General features: G+C 44.4%; 1 protein-coding gene across 1 annotated transcript in view; it reads right to left on the reverse strand.

Annotated features, from left to right (window-relative positions):
* Nucleotides 1-19,341, reverse strand: part of cdon (cell adhesion associated, oncogene regulated) — a 157,001-nt gene that overhangs the window by 104,532 nt on the left and 33,128 nt on the right. The window lies entirely within an intron of this gene.

A 19,341-nucleotide genomic window follows, 5' to 3' on the forward strand; every position in this document is an offset into this window, starting at 1 on the left:
CCCCGCCCACAGCCCCGCCAGGCTAACAGCGTCCGGATCCCCGCCCACAGCCCTGTGAGGCTGGCGGCGAGGAGAGCCCCGCCCACTGCACCACCCACAGCCCCGCCAGGCTAACGGCGTCCGGAGCCCCGCCCCCTGCCCCGCCCACGGCCCTGCGCGGCTGGGAGCCCCGCCCACAGCCCCGCCAGGCTAACGGCGTCCGGAGCCCCGCCCACAGCCCCGCCAGGCTAACGGCGTCCGGAGCCCCGCCCACAGCCCTGCGAGGCTGGCGGCGAGGAGAGCCCCGCCCACTGCACCACCCACAGCCCCGCCAGGCTAACCGCGTCTGGAGCCCCGCCCACAGCCCCGCCAGGCTAACTGCGTGCGGAGCCCCGCCCACTGACCCGCCAGGCTAACAGCGTCCGGATCCCCGCCCACGGCCCAGCGAGGCTGGCGGCGAGGACAGCCCCGCCCACTGCACCACCCACAGCCACGCCAAGCTAACTGCGAGAGGAGCCCCGCCCACTGACCCGCCAGGCTAACCGCGAGGGGAGCCCCGCCCACTGCCCTGCCAAGCTAACCGCGAGGGGAGCCCCGCCCACTACTCGGTCGGATTGGCCCCACGGTAGCCCCGCCCGATACCCACCATGACCCTCCCTCTAACCCGTCAGGCTCACTGCGCGGCTAGCCCCACCCACTTCGCCTGGGATGCCCCGCCCACAGCACGGGACGCTCCGCTCACGTTTTGGAATGTGTCGCGCACGGCCCACAGAGATTCCCCATTGCCCGTAATTGCCCCGCCCATTGTCAAGTGAGCCCCGCCCATTTCCAGGGGAACCCCGCCCATTGCCCGCGGAGACCCGCCCATTTCCTGGAGCCCCGCCCACTGTCCGGGTCCCCGCCCACTTCACCTGGCCCCTCCCACTACGAATCCAATGTGCACTCTAAATAGGGGCGTGCCCCAGAATATATCATTAAACTACGATTGAAACCAAGAGGTAAATTATGGTTAAGATTGAGATATGGTTGGTACATGAAGGAGGCCGATAATGCTCTGATACCCCTCCACCCACGGCTCTCATTATGCCCTGCCCCTGACTGTAACCTCTGGCCATCTAATTAGTGATGGCAGCACCAAATGGTCTTGATAGGTCCAGATGTGGAGGTGCTGGTGTTGGACTTGGGTGGACAAAGGTCAGAAGTTACATGACACCAGGTTACAGTCCGACAGGTTTAATTGAAATCACCATGGTATATTGGTGAGACCATGCAGACACTACGACAATGGATGAATGGACACCGCGCAACAACCGCCAGTCAGGAATGTTCCTTCACAGTGGGGGAACACTTCAGCGGTCAAGGACATTCAGCCTTCAATCTTTGGGTAAACATCCTCCAAGGCGTCCTTCAAGACACACGACGCAGAATTGCTCAGCAGAAACTGATAACCAACTTCCATACCCATGAAGACGGCCCCAACTGTGATCTTGGGTTCATGTAGGGCTACATGTGACCCCACCACACTGTTCTGTGTCTGTAAAATCTTTCTTACTGTGCTGATTTGACACCATCACCTTGATAACTTGTTATGATCTCTCTACCTTTATTAGTTTCTCTAGTTTTGGATTATTTGTTACTTTGGTTAGACCCTCGGCATGTGACTATTATACCTATCATGTTATTCCAGCCATTTGGTTTGTCTCCAGCACCACCTTATTTTTAATTATTTGTAATTATCTTTCTGCCTCAATTAATTGGATCATAGGTCATCCCTTCACTTCCTATTTAGTTGTTGACACTTTACTCACACCGTCTGACACTTTTGATCACCTGCAGATACTTATTATTCAGCCTGTTGACCCTCCATTCACATTATTATCCTACTTCTTGATCTCTCTGCCTATAACTTCTGTGCCTGTGTGCTTCCCTTCACTTCACCTGACGAGGGAGCAGTGTTCCAAAAGCTTGTGATTTCACATGAATCTGTTGGACTATAACCTGGTGTTGTGTGACTTTCCGACATTGATAGGCTTAAGCAGCATGGCTTGGACACTGTGTGGCTTGGGTACCACATGGTATGGGCGCCACAGTCTGGGTACTATGTGGTATGGGTGCCACAGCCTGGGCACCATGTGGTATGGGTGCCACAGCCTGGGTACCACGTTGCCTATATACTGACTTATAGTTACATTGAGTAAGGACTAATCTCTCTTCTCCATGGGTTCAGAAAACATAAGGACATGAAGCAGGAGTACACAATTCAGGTCCTTCAGCTGGTTGCGCTATTCAGTATGATCGTGGACGATCTCGACTTTATTTTCCTACTCACTCTCTATAACCTAATTAAAATTCTGTCTATTTCTTTCTTAAATTTATTCAGTCCTGGCATCCAACACACTCTGGGGTAGTGAATTCTGCAATTCACGATGCTTTGAGAGAAGTAATTCCTCTTTATCTCTATTTTAAATCTGCTATTCCTTATCCTAAAACAACGATCTGTTAGAATCATAGAATCCCTACAATGTGGAAGCAGGCCATTCGGTCCATCACGTTTGCACGGACCCTCCGAAGAGCATCCTACCCAGACTCACCACTCTACCCTACCCCTGTAATCTTGCATTTAACATGGCTAGCCCACCTCACCTACACATTCCTGGACACTACGGGACAATTTAGCATGGCCAACCACGTAACCTGCATATCCTTGGACTATGGGAGGAAATCAGACAACCTGGAGGAAGCTCATGCAGACATGGGGAGAAGGTGCAAACTCCACACAGACAGTCACCCAAGGCTGGAATCAAAGCTGGGTCCCTGGCGCTGTGAGGCAGCAGTGCTAACCTTGTTCTACATTTCTCCACAATCCACTTTAATATCCTATATACACAACAACAAAAACAAAGTTTCCTGATTTATAGCATCCGCAGTTCTTTCAGTTTTTATTTAATATCTTATAAACCTTAATTAGATCTCTGCCCATTCTTCTAGACTTCTAGAAGTAAGGCCAACCACCGCAGCAAACGGAGGCATATAAATAACAAGCGGGACAGAACACCAACGCTTCACCGGAGGCGCACTGATGATGTTACCTAGCAGGGTGACGAAACGTTTGCAAACAAACACACTAGCTTGGTGAGCAAGTCTACAACCTCATCCACAACCCAAGCTACAAATCTTCTCAGAAACTTTGAATTATCAAATGCCTTTTGGAAGTCCAGATATATCACATGTACAGGACCCCCATTATCCACGTTGTGAGATACAGCTTCAGAAAATTCTAGCAAGTAACTCAAACACAATTTACCCTTCATAAAACAATGCTGACATGTCCATATGTTCTCAAGACTCTCTGTCTTTCTAGCATATTCTAACTCTGCCATTTACTGCTCCAGTTGTGCTTAGTGTTGTGCAGTTCTGTGACATCATCATAAGATTGCCCCAGGGTCCTTAAGACCTTAGACAACATATACCTAGCTCAAAGGAAGATTGTTGTGGTTGGTGTAGGTCAATCATCTCAGTCCAATGATATCCCTACAGGAGTTCCTCAGGGTAGTGTCCTAGGCCCATCCATCTTCAGCTGCTTCATCAATGACCTTCCCTCCATCAAAAGCTCAAAACTGGGGATGTTTACCAATGATTGTACAATGTTCAGCACCATTTGTAACTCCTGAGATATTGAAATTGTGCGTGTCCATATTCAGTAAGGTCTGGACAACACCCAGGCTTGGGCTGATAAGTGGCAAGTAACATGTGTGACATACAAATGCTAGGCAATGATCATTTCCATCAATAGAGAGTCGAACCATCATCCCTTGATGTTGAATGGCATTACCATCATTGAATCTGCACTATCAACATCCTGGTAGTTATCACTGAACAGAAACTGAACTGAGGAAGCCATATAAATAACATGGCTACCAGGAGAGGTCAGAGGCTAAGCATTCTTTGGTGGGTAACTTGCCTTCTCTTTCCTTAATGCTTGTCTACTCGATGTAGATTTGAATCGCCTCCAACTGGACTTCATAAGATATGTAAAAAAAGAACCTCAAAACTCATGGGCACAGTGCTGCAAATAAAACCAACCGTCAGCACAAATATAATGAGGTTACATTCAGACAGTGGCTCGGTATGAGGGATTCAACATGATCTGACAGCTATCATGGGACAATAATGCAGGGAAATGCTATTACCTGCCATTGCCTGATGCAATCAAGAGCTTGATCAACTAACACAATATGACTGGAACCAGACCATTGTTCTACGAGTTCCCGTTGAGGAGGAAATGGATAATTCAAAACTCTGTCGCTCTAAGAGTTAGGGTCTGTGACCGCATCACCTCCAAACAGCAGGAGAGTTATTTACAACCACCGTGAACTGATCACATTGTCTGGAATTTTGTTCATGGAAAAGGAATGCATTGTTTAAGTGACCATACCTGGCTGAACTGTGTGATATACATCAAGGAGGATTAGCTCTCAGACATCCTGATCAACAGGAGGATATTTGATGAGATTGTGATATGTTTGATGTGAGTCATTATAAAAATGGGTGCAACTGCAGCTGCATTGGGAAGAGGGGTCAGGACCAATCAGCCTGACTCAGGCCTACAGTCAATGTGGGCTGACCAGCCATGTTGAAGATTATAAACGCTCTGGCCAACTCCTAGTGGTATTGTCTGGAAGGATCTGCAGTGATGAAGGAGAGTCAATACTGGTAAAGCTGGCTTGTGGACCTACATTTCTCAGCAGAAGGACCAATCACACAGTGGATTGTAAGTTATCAGCAAAATCTGAGGAGTTTGGGGGCTGAAAGGTTAAGGTAAACTAAGGGTAAGAACCAAATCCAAGAGTTTGGATGTGGAGCACATAATGGTTTGGACAGAAACATGAAAGCAGAAATGTAGGTTTTGCCTCTGGTTTCGAGATAGAAATTTTTCTTCTAGTACACCATGGTGACTTTATGTGGGAGTCAAATTCAATTGTAGAGAGATTTAAACTGGACAAACCAGTCAAGGTGTTGTGTAGTTTAGACTAGATTAGAGGCTTTGTCTTGGGGAATTAGGAGCTTTATTTTAATAAATAAATTTGTGGTTCAGCCAAATGCTACGTCTGTGTGATTGTGTTCTGTATAAAATGTTAAAGTCCAAGAACCATTGTAAAGGGGGAATGGGAATGGAAACCACTTACACAATTCTACAAGGCACAGGTCAGGAGTGTGATGAAATCCTCTCCACTTGCCTGGAAGGGTGCAGTACACTCGAGAAGCTTGACATCAACCAGAACAAAGAAGCCTGTTTGATTGGCACCCTCTCCACCACCTTTCAACACTAGAGCACAGTGGCAGCAGTGTGTACCATCTGCAAGATACACAGCAATAACTCACCAATGGTCTTTAAACACACCATCCACACCATGACTTCTACTACATAGACAGAGAAAGGCAGCAGATTCATGGGAACACCACCACCTGTAAGTTCCTCTCCAATTCACATACCATCCTGACTTAGAAACATAATGCTGCTCCTGCAGTGTTGTTGAGACAAAATCGTGGAACTCTCATCCTAGCAGCATTGTGGGTTTACCTATCCACCAAGGACTGCAGAAGTTCAAGAAGGCAACTCACCATCACCTTCTTCAGAGCAATTAGGAATAGGTAATGAATGCTGGCCTTGCAAGTGATGACCACATCTCATGAATGAATAAAAGAAAGATACACAGGAACACCATTCTCATCCATGGCACACACGTTCTGACCTGAAATGATATCTACATTCCTTCATTGTCCTGGCATCAAAATCCTATAGCTACCTCCCTAACTTCAGCTTAGGTGGACCTTCGCTACCTGGACTGCAACAGTTCAAGAAGGCAATTTATCGCCACCTTCTCAGGGACAATTTGGAATGGGCAACAATCCTGATATCCCATATCTCATGAAAGAATAAGAAAATGATTCATGAGTTTGGTACCTTCAATGCCAAGATTATTTGGTGTCCAAATTTAGTTGATGCATATGTGTGATCATTGGGTACAGGACAAGGAACTTTTACATGTAATGATATACACATATGTACATTTATATAAAGATATATAATGACAGAAAGGGTCTGATCTTTTGTCCATGTTTTGTCTGTATACTGGTAAGGTAGGTTTTATTTCATGGTGCACCTTTCATGCTGAAGAATGTCCAAATGCATTTCCCAAACGGTTAATCAAATACAAATAAGTAATCAAAGGAATCAAATATGAAACCCTTATTCTTTTGAATGCGCCTTCACCTATCTCTATAATCTCCAGCTTCACAGCCTTCACACGATATCTGGCCTTTAGTGCATTTCCAACCATAAATGCTTGGCCTTGGAGAGGAGACAACAAGGTGCAGGGCTGGATCAACACAGCAGGCCAAGCAGCATCATAGGAGCAGAAAGGCTGACGTTTTGGGCCTAGACCCTTCATCAGAAATGCTTGGCCTTTGTTGGTTATGCCTTTAGTTGACTTCACCCAAGTTTTGGAATTCTCACTCTATGCCTCTCTGCCTCTGCGTCACTTTCCTCCTTTATATCACTCCTTAAATTTCTCCTTAACCGAGCGTTAGGTCATCTGATCCAATATCTCCTTTTGTTTCTTGTCATCACATTTTGATGATATCGCTGTGTGCCTCTTTAGCCCATGATATTGTCATCCCTTGTTTAATAGAGGTTATACATCATCGTGTATTTGTGACGGCAGTACTTATTAACTCTCAAGTTGCTGAAACTCCCAAGGTGGTGACGAGTCCATGACTTTGCTGCTCCCTATCTCCAATCTCCTCCAACCCTGCAACACCTGGGTTCCCAAGTTATCTGCACTCCTCTGAGACTGGCCTGCTGCACGTGTTTGATTTTAACCACTCCATGGGCTATGTGTTCAGCTGCCAAGGCCTGAAGCCATGGAATTCTCTCCTTCTCCACCTCTCACTCTTTATCTCTAGTCCACCCCAACACCTCCTTACATGGTTCAATGTTAACTTTTGTTTGGCACTACTTATCCGAACCACATGTAATAAATTATGTAAATGCAAATTATAATGTTTAAAGAGCTGTGCTTGTACGAAAGATGATTGTTTGGCATGTTTGTCAGTAGATGGCCTGATTGACCATTCTGTTTCCCTATGGTGAGTCCCTAGGTAATTGGAGAGTGGGGAGGGGAGGGAAGGCGAACAAACCATAGAAACCAACATATGTTTTCTGGTGAACAATTCTATGAGACTCAGTACAATAAGGAAAATGCCCCATTTATGAAGTAATGAACTGAAGTCATATACTGACATTAGACAATCGGATGTACGTGCCCATTTAATTCATTCTGTTAGCTTTCCAGCTAAAGGGGACTTCGCCAAATTATATTGAAAAGAATTACTCAGGCTCTGTTTTACTGGGATCAAAGCCTGATCTGCGTTCATTCTCCCGGAAACTGAGTTAGCAAAATAATAGTGTGTCTGGAGGAGGGGAAGTGAACTCCAGCTAGTCTTGCCTGCTGCTGACTCTGAGGAAGAGATACAGGCATGAGGCCTGCTTGCAAGCTTCAGTGAGCAATGTCCTTTTACGCAGAATATTTCCAGAGTGCAGTTTGGGGAAGCAACGTCAATGCCTCAAGTTCCTGTATTTAATTTGCTGAAACCTTGTCTTTAATCATCCCCATGTAGAATAGCTGCACTGCACTGAAGTTGCTGTCCAGCAGATTGAATGAGAGAAATGCTAAAATGGCTTGAGTGATGGAGGTGTTGGATGGTGTATTCTATGATTTTTCTTTGTACTTACTGGCTAGCCATAAGATTCGTGTGACTCAGACTCTATGCAAGAGTTGACAGATTACTCAAAACCAGTAACAATTGTGAGACTTTGGAACTGGGTGAGCTACTGTTGCAGGGGACCAGCGAGAACACGACAGGCCAAATGGCCTGCTTGTGTGTTTGAACCATTTGATGATGTGACACAGGTCACAGTTCATATAGAACCTTTTGGCCTGCAGTGGCAGTTACTGCTAACGTTGCAAACGCTAACTGAGATTGTATTGGTGTGTGTTCTAAAAGTGATTAGCATTAACTGGGGAGAGGTTAAGGCACAAGGATAGGGGTCAGATTATAGGTCTTGTGGTGCACTGGTAGTGGCCCTACCTCTAGATGATCTGGGTTCAAGTCCCACTGGAGGTGGAGGTGTGTCAGAACGCTTCTGAACGAGTTGTTTTTAAAAAAAGCTCACAAATAGATATTTATTGTTTCTGGCATTCTATGAAAGGGCTCTTGTGGTGAAGTGGTAGTGTCTGTATCTCTAGGCCAGGAGTTCCAGGTTCAAGTCCCACCTCAGGATGATAGCCACAGAGGTCCAACACAGAAGTGAGAATACCGTGCAGGGGACTGTGAATAAACTAACATTGAAGACAAATCTGGTTGTGCTTCTTCCTTTGCCAGGTGCAAGTTTAACTAGCAAGCACTCCAATGAAAGTGCATAAACTCCTACATAAACCCCCAGAGCCTGCAGTCCCCTAACAAGAAACAGTTAATCTACGGATAAGATGAAACAATGACATACACCATCTACTGTTGGAAAGGGAACTGAGGTGGCTGCCGAAACAGACTCGCTGAGAGTTCCCCACCATCTTTGGTGAAAGAATGTAACCTGCTTCCCTGTCTCTCACCATCTGAGAGAAAGCAGAGCTCCCTGTATATCTGTGGGTTTGTAATCAATCTTGCTTTCACACTGAGAACATCCAGTGAGTGCCAAGATTAGGAGGAAGAAGAAAAACACCCTGAAAATATTTAATCAAAAACCAGCTCCACACGCATCCCAACTCTAGTTTATTTAAGACTTTCTTTTAGCCTTGTTTTTCCAGTTAACTTTTGTGGCTGCATTCCTGTTTTCTGTCTCTATAAAGCACATGCAACATCCAAAAGTGTTTCACACATTGCAAGTGATTAAAATCTGTTCGCTCATTTGCTTAGGCTGGAGGATTCTCTTGCCAGGCATCCACCCCCCACCACTGCCAGCCCCACCACTCACCAAAGTGATTGCATTTTTCCTTGAAGCAGTCAGACAGGGAGGAGGAGTGGAAAGAGTCACAGAGCTTGGGGGAGGATGCTGTTCCTCTCCCTAGCGGACAGGAACTGTTGCACCCAGCATGGTGCTTTCTGTTCGCCCCAGAGGGAGGGTCTATCCTGTTGACTGAGCCAACTAAAGACCCAGCTGGGGCCTTGGAAACACTCCACAATGCCATTTACTACGCTTTCGGATTAGGTACTACCTAGGCCTCAGTAATGACTACCTGCAGGCCCTGCTGCTAAACCAGTGACCAATGATTACTGGGTCTTAAAGCAAATGGTCCACATTCCTGGGAATGCCTTTCCTTAAAGCTTTTGCCGTCTGAATGAGCTTTACTAAAAGCTCAGCAGACAGCCAATTAAAATAAGCTCACACCCAATGAAACCAATGTAGGCAAAAAAAATTAATCCAAAACTGATATGGCTGCAGGCAAAGCTTTCCTACATTCTTAAGACTTCTTTTACATTAATTAAATGCAGTTATTACAAAGGTGTTTTATCAAAAACAACAAAGAATGTCCAGGTAAAAGTTTGTTAAAATTTGCCTGTACAAGATGTTTTACTTCATTACGTGAAACTGGGCGGAAGCCAAATAGTTATTAAGGTGTTTTGAGTTTGTATTTTGTGCAGGATGTAGCTACAAACACCAAACTCACCTGGCTCACTCATTAATCAGGGATCAGAGGATAATGTTAGGGAAAAATACAGTTTTGTAAATGTATGAGCAGAAGACCCATTGTCTGTCTGTTTTCTCATCTGTATCAATCCATAAGACAGGAAGATGGGGCGTAGAGGGAGTGGATGGTTGAACAAATGGAGGAGGGTGCCAAAGGGAGAAGAAGAATGAATAATTGGTGCGGTGAGTGGACACAGGGCAATGAGTGACAGGAGGCAGTGAGTAGCTGAGCGAGAGTAGATGGGGGCAATAATAGACAGAGCCAGGAGCTGTGAGTAACAGGCAGGGAGTAGACAGGGGACAGGGAGTGACAGAGACAAAGTGGACAATGGACAGTGAGTGATATGGAGTTTTGATAGGGGCCAATGAATGATAGAGTAGAAGGGTACATGGGGTAGCAAGTGCCAACCATAGATAAACATCAATGACTGACAATGTGGGAGTTATCACAGAGCAGTGAATGACGGCAGGAGTGGACACAGGCAATGAGTGAAGAGAGTGCACATGGGTCAGTGAGTGACCGAGAGATAATGAGTGAAAAGGCCAGTGAGTGGCAGGCTCATTGAATCATGGATCAACGTGGTACTCTCTTCCATCATTCCTCTCAGTTTCTCAGTGCAGATACTGCCTGTCCTGCTGAGTATTTCCAACCATTTGTTTTGTTTTTCAGATTTCCAACACCTGTAGTATTTTGCTTTTGTCTGATTTGCTGCCCTCTGTCTTCTACACAGTTCCAAGCAAATCTGAGAACCAGAACCTCTTCTTTCAATAGACACTTCCCACTCTTTCAAGTCTCAATGTTAATTTTGACAATTTCAAAGCGTACCACTGCTCCCACTTTTTTGGATGACAGTTGTTGATAATGTTTCTGCTGCTGCCATTTACACCTCCTCTAGACCATCTTATGTTTCTTCTCTTGCCTGTTGCCATCTCCTATTGACTTGCACTTTCATCCCTGTTCCCATTTAATGACTCCTCCCTTCCACCCTTACAGAGTTCTTCCCCTTAGCCCGCTCTTCCTTTCCCTGTACTTTGTTCAAAACTGTTATATCTCCTAACTTTTTCCAGTTTTGCCAAACAGAGTCAAAATGTCTCTCTGTCTCTCTACGGATACTGTTCAACCCACTGAGTATTTTCCAGCATTTCCAGTTTGATTCATAGATCATAGATCATAGAATCCCTACAGTGTGGAAACAGGCCCTTCAGCCCAACAAGTCCATACTGACCCTCAGGGCATCCCACCCAGATCCATCCCCATATAACCCACCTAATCTACACATCCCTGAACACTATGGGCAAGTTACCATGGCCAATCCACCTAGCCTGCACATCCTTGGACTGTGGGAGGAAACCAGAGCACCCGGAGGAAACCCACGCAGATACGGGGAGAATGTGCAAACTCCACACAGTTTATATTTTGGATTTCCAGTGTTCACAGTATTTTGTCCTTTTAAATTGATTTTCATTCTGTGTTTCAGTCTGCTCCATGCTGGACACTTGATCAGTGTCACTGCTCAGTGACTGGCCTTTTAACGTAGGATTATACTTCATTGAAGAGATGTATGTGATCTCAGTGCTCCCAGTCTGGCTGTATCAATGACCAATATCATTATCATATCTTGTACCTCTGCTCTGACTGCCCAACTTTTAGTGGCAGTAGTCTAAGAATAAATCTTGACCAACAAAACCGGTAGAACTTCCTGTCCTCTGTTTTGAATCTCCTCTGTGATGCCAGATGGTTTAATCTCTTATTTCAAAAGTGGCACAATATTTCAAAGGTTCCTCAGTATTGCAGTATAGTGTCAGTCTGGATTCTGCTCTCATATCTTTGGAATGGGACTTGAAGCCACGACGGACAAAGACAGTTCATGATCAATTTGTGTTCAGTACTCGGTTGGTTTCCCTGGGAGCGTTGGATGTGCGCTGAGTTCTTTCGTGGGTGTGGGTTCAGAAGAAGAGAGATCAGCCAGCACTTGGACTCTGCACACAGTCTTTGCTGAACAGTACGGGCTTGGTGATGTCTACTGAGGAAAGATTGGGTTCAACAGCAGTGTTCCTCCTAGTGGAATAGCTCAGGCTTAAGTCAACTATTGGCATCCAAGGGCAAAGGCCTCATCATACAACAACAACAAATCAAGATGCTACAGAAATTCCTAGAGGCGTGAGAAGACAACTCGCCATGATGAAAGAGTTGGGAAGATGTACAGTCAGAGAAATTCGTTGTTGAGGAGTGTCTGAACAATGGGGAGTTCAGTATTAGAATGACAAAGTTTGTTCTCCAGAGTGTCGTGCTGAGATGGTAGTATCATCCAACAGTGGATTGTTAGGGACGGAGCTGTACTCAGGAGCCAAGACATTGACCAAAAGGAAGGGGCTGGAATGAGGGCTGGCAGTTGATGGTGGTGGGCAAAGTGGCATTGTAAAACATGACGATGATATTGAATTCCATGCATCGAGGGACAGAGGAAGTATGTCATTATCACTGGTAAGTGAAACTCAGTGAAGGACAGGATATATGCGACAGGAGGTTTTTCAATGAGTTTATGTTGGCTGATTCTTTGAGGATGTTGAGGAGGGTTTTGGAGACATCAATGTCTTGAAGAAAGAAAAATATAGCTCATGGTTTCAATGGTGAGAGGTGGTGGAGAGGAGGAGACCAATTGTGAAAGATTTGAATCACAGCAAACAAAACATTACATGATCATAAAGGAATTGGCAGCTGTGGTTCCAGTTGTAGCTCAGTAGGTAGCACTGTCATCTCACTCAGTTGGAATTGTTTGAGTCACGTCTTAATCCAATCATTTGAGCTCTAGATCTAAGTTAAAAGTTCAGTGCAGTAACAAGAGAGCACAGCACTGTTGAAGCCACTAGTTTTTGTCTGGGATATTTAACTGAAGCACCATCTATCTTCTCAGCTGAACATAAAAGATTCTATGAAACTGCATTTCAAAGCAGACTGGGAAAGTTCTCCTACATTCCTGCCACCTATAGTGTCCTTCCTCACTATTAATTTCTATTAATATCAGCTGCAAACCTCCAAAGCATGCCCCTACATTTAACTCAAAATCATTGATAAATAACACAACACACTGGGAACTCAAAACTGAGCCCTATGGAAACACACTGAAAACAGCTTTCCAGCCACAGGAATAAATCGATTGATGCTTTGCTTCCTGTCAACGAACCAATTCTGGTCTCCACGTGCCAAACTCTCTTGGATCCAAAGAACTTTACATTTTGAGACCAGCTTGCCATGAGGGGCATTGTCAGAAGCCTTGCTAAAACCTGTGCGGATTGCATCAACCTTCATTGACCCTCCTTATTAGCTCGCCAAAAACTTTCAGTCACATTAGTTAGATGCAGCCTTCCTTGCCCAAAGCACACTCACACGTTGTCACTTAGAGGCAGGCTGCCGGTGTTCTAGGTCTAAACAAATTTAAATTTTAAAGTAATCTGAAAGTAATGGTGACCATACAACCATCTCTCATTCATCGTCCATAAAATATCATTGGTCCATTCATGCCGTCCCAGAAAGAAAATCTGCCGTCCTTACAGAGTGGCCTAACATGTGACTCTGAATCCACAACAATGTCATAAACACTTAACTGTCCTTTGATATAGCTTAGCAAACCACTTAGTTCAAAGGCAATTAGGGATGGGTAAGAAATGCTTGTCTTGCCAGTGAGCCCCCATCATAAAAGAATATTTTGAAAAACACTGTCTTTTTTCGAAATTTACTCCCACTGGCAAGCTAATATTCAATGATCTTTTCACAACCACAACTAATGGGAACAGTTTTCGATTCCAGAATTATTAGTTGAATTTTTTAATCCCACCAGTTGCTGGGTTGGGGTGGGGAGGGGTAATTTAAACTCATAGCATCACCCTGGGCTGCTAGATTACTAAGTGAGTGACATTACCACCAGAGCACCATCTTCCATTTCTCACTGCAGTGTACAGAAATTCCCCAGTCCTCTGCCTAACGTCTCACAGCACCTCTGAATATTCAGTGGGTTCAGTGAAACTCCTGTGAATAATAAGTAGGGAATGCCCTGGTGATGTCTTCAGGCCTCTTTTAAAACAATCAAGGTTTGACTGCAGGCCTTGGTATAAAATTAAGGGATGGTTTTCACTTTCAAACTGGCTCTGATACCTGACTGAAAGAGGAGACAAACAAGGAGATTCTTTATCGGAATCTGGCAACCTTGATAAATACTTTAGCTGCGAAGGAATGGGATTGATCCCTGGGGCCAGGCTGTTCCTGGTGCTCAGCAGTGCGGAGAGAGCTTGTTCCCTGTTCACACACTCCTGGGCGACACATCTCCCATAGTTCACCATGCCAATTGGACACACACTGCATTCACTGCATAATGAACATCAGAATATTGACTGCTGCAGCACTAGACCTGTCTGTGGGCATTGCCCTCCTGACAATAGAGGGGGCTGACTGACACTGTATTAGAGATGACACAAGATAAAATAACCATAGAGCGATCGCAGAACAGGCGCACAAGAGAACAATGATAGGCACGTTTGTGCGAGAGATTTGTATCATGTTTCCAAGCTTTGCATAAACTGAGCAGCAACTTCTAAGATCTCAGACGGTCTTGTACCCAACTGCACCCCCTCCCCCCTTCACAGAAAGTAAACAGCTTAAAAACTGTTTCCATGACAACAGGAAGTGCCAGGAATCTGCACAACATGGCACTCTGTTGTCATAGAAAGGACTTTATGCATCACTGTCCATACAAGAGGGTGTTTACTCTGAGAGTGATTATGGAAACAACTTTCTTTATTAAGAAAAAGGCTTTGCATTAGCGTATTTTATAAGAAGTGTGGAATTAACCGGAATCCTCACTGAATCAAGAATCACCAAGTAGTAGCAGCAATTTTAGGAATACTCCTTTCTTTATACTTTATGCAGGCACAGTGCTAGGTTTAAAAAAGTAATGCTCTTTAAACTGTAATCAGGGACAGTATTGTTGGGAGTAAAAGGGTAATATATGTACATCCTTTTATGTATTGACCATTCTCGGTCACAATATCAAGAGTGAAGAGACAGCGTTAATAAAGCAGTTTAAGAATGATATATTTCAAAAGTTGAATTGCAGCCATAACCTGTGTCGCTTATACTGGATCTTGACCACTGCATATTTGAGAATACTCTCCTGAATTACATTTTTGAGAAATGTTGGATAGTTTCACCACCCCACACTGCTGGGTGGAAGGGTTTGCAATTTCAGTCAGTAGAATAAGGCCAGTTACAAGATTGCCATCACATCCAACATTGTAAGCAGTATTACCAGAAACAGTGCACGATGGCAGCTTTCTAGAACACACTGTGGGAAGGAGATGCGCATCCTGTACTGTTTATTCATTCAGACAGGTTGGAACAATTGCACAAATAATGGCCAACTGTTAGCTGCCTGTAAGCATTAGTTGGTTAGCATCAGGGTGACAACATGAGCTATTGAGAGTGAGAAGAGCCTTGGGATGGCACGTTTGGTGTCACTGTGCTTGTTAATCTGCCGGTTGTCAGCGTTAGTCTCTAGGATGGCACCTTCAGCCTCCTGGTGCCACTATTGACTTGCAGACAGGCAGCACTAAGCTCTGAGATGGTGCTGTTCCCTTCTGGGTAGCAGCCAGCATTTTTTAGACACTTTATGAGCTCAGACCTGATGGGCTTGAACCACCTGTGGAGGCTGATGCTCACTCTGTCAATCTTCACATGACCTGCTTTAACTTTAATGGGTTTTCTCCTGTCTGAACACTGCCTTCTGAGAAGCAGTTAAGAGCCAGCAGCGTGAAGCCAAGCCTTCTCTTTGAAGAAACAGAAGCATTCTTATAGACTGACAGTTTCTGCTTTTGCTTCAGGGGATTGAAGCTTGGTGTCCTGGGGCCCAGAGTTCCATCAAACTAAGACAAGCTGAGACCTGCCCAGAGTGAAGGATTATTACTTCACGGACCTCAAATTTTCACTCAACTATTTGCTTCATCTGAAAAAAAAATGCACACCTCGCACAGCTCAGCGATTTGGATTTAGATAGTTCCGGGATATCAAAAGATACTGGAGATTGAAAGCAATTGATGTCAGCTAAACGACCAGCCCACACCCCCTCCAACTACTTGCCCAGGAATACTGGGATCAGGTAAATTCAGGTTGGATGTACTATAGGAAGGTGGTCACAGTGAGTTCCAGAACGGTTTGCAATGGTCAGAGCTGTGCCGATTCACAGTCACAAGTTTTGCTATGCAAGAATAAGTCATTAACCTTATTCCTTAGCCTGGTATTGTCGACGCAGGAACAGGAGTAGACTATATACCCTCCTTAAGCCCACCATGCAATCAGATCATGGCTGATCTGGAACTTAATTCCATCTATCTGCCTGAGCTCCATATAACATCTATCAGTCTCAGTTTTAACATTTTCAATTCAGTCCCAGCCCAGGGAGACATTTGCAGATTTGCTCCATCGTTTGCACAAAGCATAGCTTCCCGACTTCATCCTTATACAGCCTCGCTCTGATTTTTGGTCACCTGAGTCAAGTGGGGTTTTTGATATTATACCACAGAGTTGCAATAGGCTCCCCCTAACGGACCGAACTATACAGATCTTAACGTTTGTGGATTCAATCCCTGGTCTATGTTGAGTTTGACTGTCTTTGTCCACACACTAAATGTCTTTTGCCCCCTTGGTTCAGAGGAGAATTAATTGGCAAGGCAGTGAGTAGTTAATGTGGATCCATTGCATCTTTTAAAAGAAGAAAAGAGGAAAGTACAGACAAATCTGTGGACTATAGATTAGTTTTGCATTGGGCTAGTAAACAACAGGAAGGGCTGAATGGATTCTTATATAATTACATGGTACTTATCAATCAGGAAATTGCCTTCGATCATTTGCTGGTAGATTGATGCCATTCATCTGTGTCATTGGACTGAGCGCAAAACATCTACGCTGCCAATTATATGATAGTGTCACCCAGGGCATTACAGCAGCAATCTCTTGTAACTTCATCTGGATTTTTGCGTCTCTTTAATATGAATGTGTGTTTCTTCAGAATTTCCAAAGAGAAACCGAGAAGACATTAGGTGAGACAAGGCAGAACATAATTGTGGAAGATGGTGGCATAATGGAAATGTGACTGGAGGCCTAGGCAAATGCCTCAAGAATAAAAGCAGGGCAGCTGTCAAAATTTGAACCCAATTAATAATTCTGAAATATATGTTCAGCCTCGGTAGTGGCAACCACATTGATCATTGTGAGAACCCATCTGATTCACTAATGTGCTTTAGGGAAGGAAATCTGCTGTCCTTACCTGGTCTGGTCTACTCTAGACCCACAATAATCTGGTTGACTCTTAATGGCCTAATAAAAGGGAAGTGGGATGGCATGGTGGCTCAGCGTTTAGCATTGCTGCCTCATAGCATCAGGGACCCAGGTTCAATTCCAGCCTTAGGCATCTGTCTGTGCAGAGTTTGCACAGTCTCTGCATGGGTTTCCTTCAGGTGCTCCAGTTTTCTCCCACAGTCCAAAGATGTGCAGGTTAAATTGCCCCATAGTGTCTAAGGTGTGTAGACTGGATGAATTAGCCATGGGAAATGCAGGATTACACAGATAGGGTGGGGATTGGGATCCGGATCTGGATCTGGGTAGGATGTTCTTTGGAGGATCAGTGCAGACTTGATATGCTAAAGGGTTGCTCCCTGCACTGTAGGAATTCTATAATGTTATGAAATGGCCCAGCAAGCAAAGATAATTTAGGATGGTCTTTCCAGTGATGCCCACATTGCATGAAGGATTAAAAAAAAGTTTAAGAACTCATTGCTTTAACATAGAGAACACTATGAGCTTCATCACAATATAGTTTTATGTAATGAAACAAAATAAATAAGCACCAATATTTTAGCATTGCTACAGGCCATATTGCTTGATTTAAGTAAAATAATGTTGAACTATCCTCAGTATTCATCTCCTTTGAGTCTTTGCTGTGCCAAATCTTGCAGCTTTGTTTCAATTTGACTGATCTGCTATGTTTGTGCCTGTTTTATTTTCTGTCTCCCTCTGTTCACAGCTGGAAAGGGATCAGGGACTTGTCCACATGAGGGGTATGACATGTTTATAGATTGCTGATACGGAATAAAAATGCTCACTGTTTTGGAAAATCGATTGCAATTTGCATATAAATCTCCATTCACCTCCCCCCAGACCTACCCCTCGCCATGATTCCTGCACCCTACATTTGTGTGAAGCCACTTTGCCTTAAAAGCTCAGAATCTTAGGAGAGAAGGTTGAAAAATCTCAGGAATGGCAAAAGTTATCACAACGTAAGAACTCCAAGAAATATGGCAATCTGGTGAGGATGTATACAGGCAAGAATAGGTTCTGGCAAATATGGGAACTGACACTCTGCACTTCTCCAGCATTGAAAACTCTACAGACACTCACTGTCCATTCTCACGAGCCACTTGCACAAGGAGTTAAAGCTCTATGAACATTGCAAAGAGGTACCAGCTGGAATTAGCGCTTCAGAAAAGAAGAACGATGAGCAAAGAAGAATTGGTGGTAAATGTCTGCTGACTATTATAGAGTGGGTGTTTCCTGGTGTCCAGTAACCACCTCGCCCAATCTGCACAGTTAATACAGGGATTGTCAATCACAAACTCTTTTAATTAGTCTAAGGAAAACACACGGTGGGAAACTAAATTCTAAGACCAACAGCTGTAGACATGCGTAACCCAGGAGTGAATGGCTGACCATTCCCAAAAAGTAAATTATCATGTGCTTTGGGCACTCGGGAATCAATAGATCACAGGTGCTGATTTTTAAAATTCATTCATAGGATATGGGTGTCATGATCAGGTGCTCATTCCTAAGTGGGCAGTTAAACTAGTAGGTTCAACATAATAGGCACCCAAGCCTTTCAGTGTTAGTGTAGGATCCCCATACTGCTCCAAGAGAATGTATTGATTAGTCACTTAGAATGGTGGAGGCTTGGCACCATCCGATCATTGTGAAACAACGTTATTGTGAGTGATTGTCCAATTTTATTAGAAATGCACCTGAAGACCAAGTGTCCATTCATTCATTTGGAAGCCTACTAAGCATTCAAATAGATCCAGACTTGTTTAAACACTCTTGAATCTCAGTTATTCTGTACAAAAGCCACCATACTCATTGACTAGGTCCCAGGCTGTAAGTGACTTTCAGGTATCTATTATCGATAAGCAAGTTATCCAAATTCTTCAATTAGGCACAACAAAATCTTGGATTTCTACAACTCCTTTAACATCATGAATTGGCCCAAGGTGTCACATAGGAGCATCACAAAATGATAGAGAGCCTCATAAGGAGATATTAGGCTGGTACAAACAGCTTAGTCAAAGACAGATAGGTTTGAAGGAATGTCTTAAAGGAGGAAAGTGAGATAAAAAGTTAGCGAAGTGTAAGGACGATATCCCAGAGTCTGGGACTAAGATAACTGAATCCGCAGCCTCTAATGGCGGAGTGATTAACATAATCACATTCCAGCAGGTGAATGAATGAATGAGTGATTTATTTATTGTCACATATATCTTGAAGATAACAGTGAAAAATGTTTTGTCACCACAATCCG

The sequence above is a fragment of the Rhincodon typus genome, chromosome 32, assembly GCF_021869965.1.
Source record: "Rhincodon typus isolate 14 chromosome 32, sRhiTyp1.1, whole genome shotgun sequence".
Lineage (NCBI taxonomy): Eukaryota > Metazoa > Chordata > Chondrichthyes > Orectolobiformes > Rhincodontidae > Rhincodon > Rhincodon typus.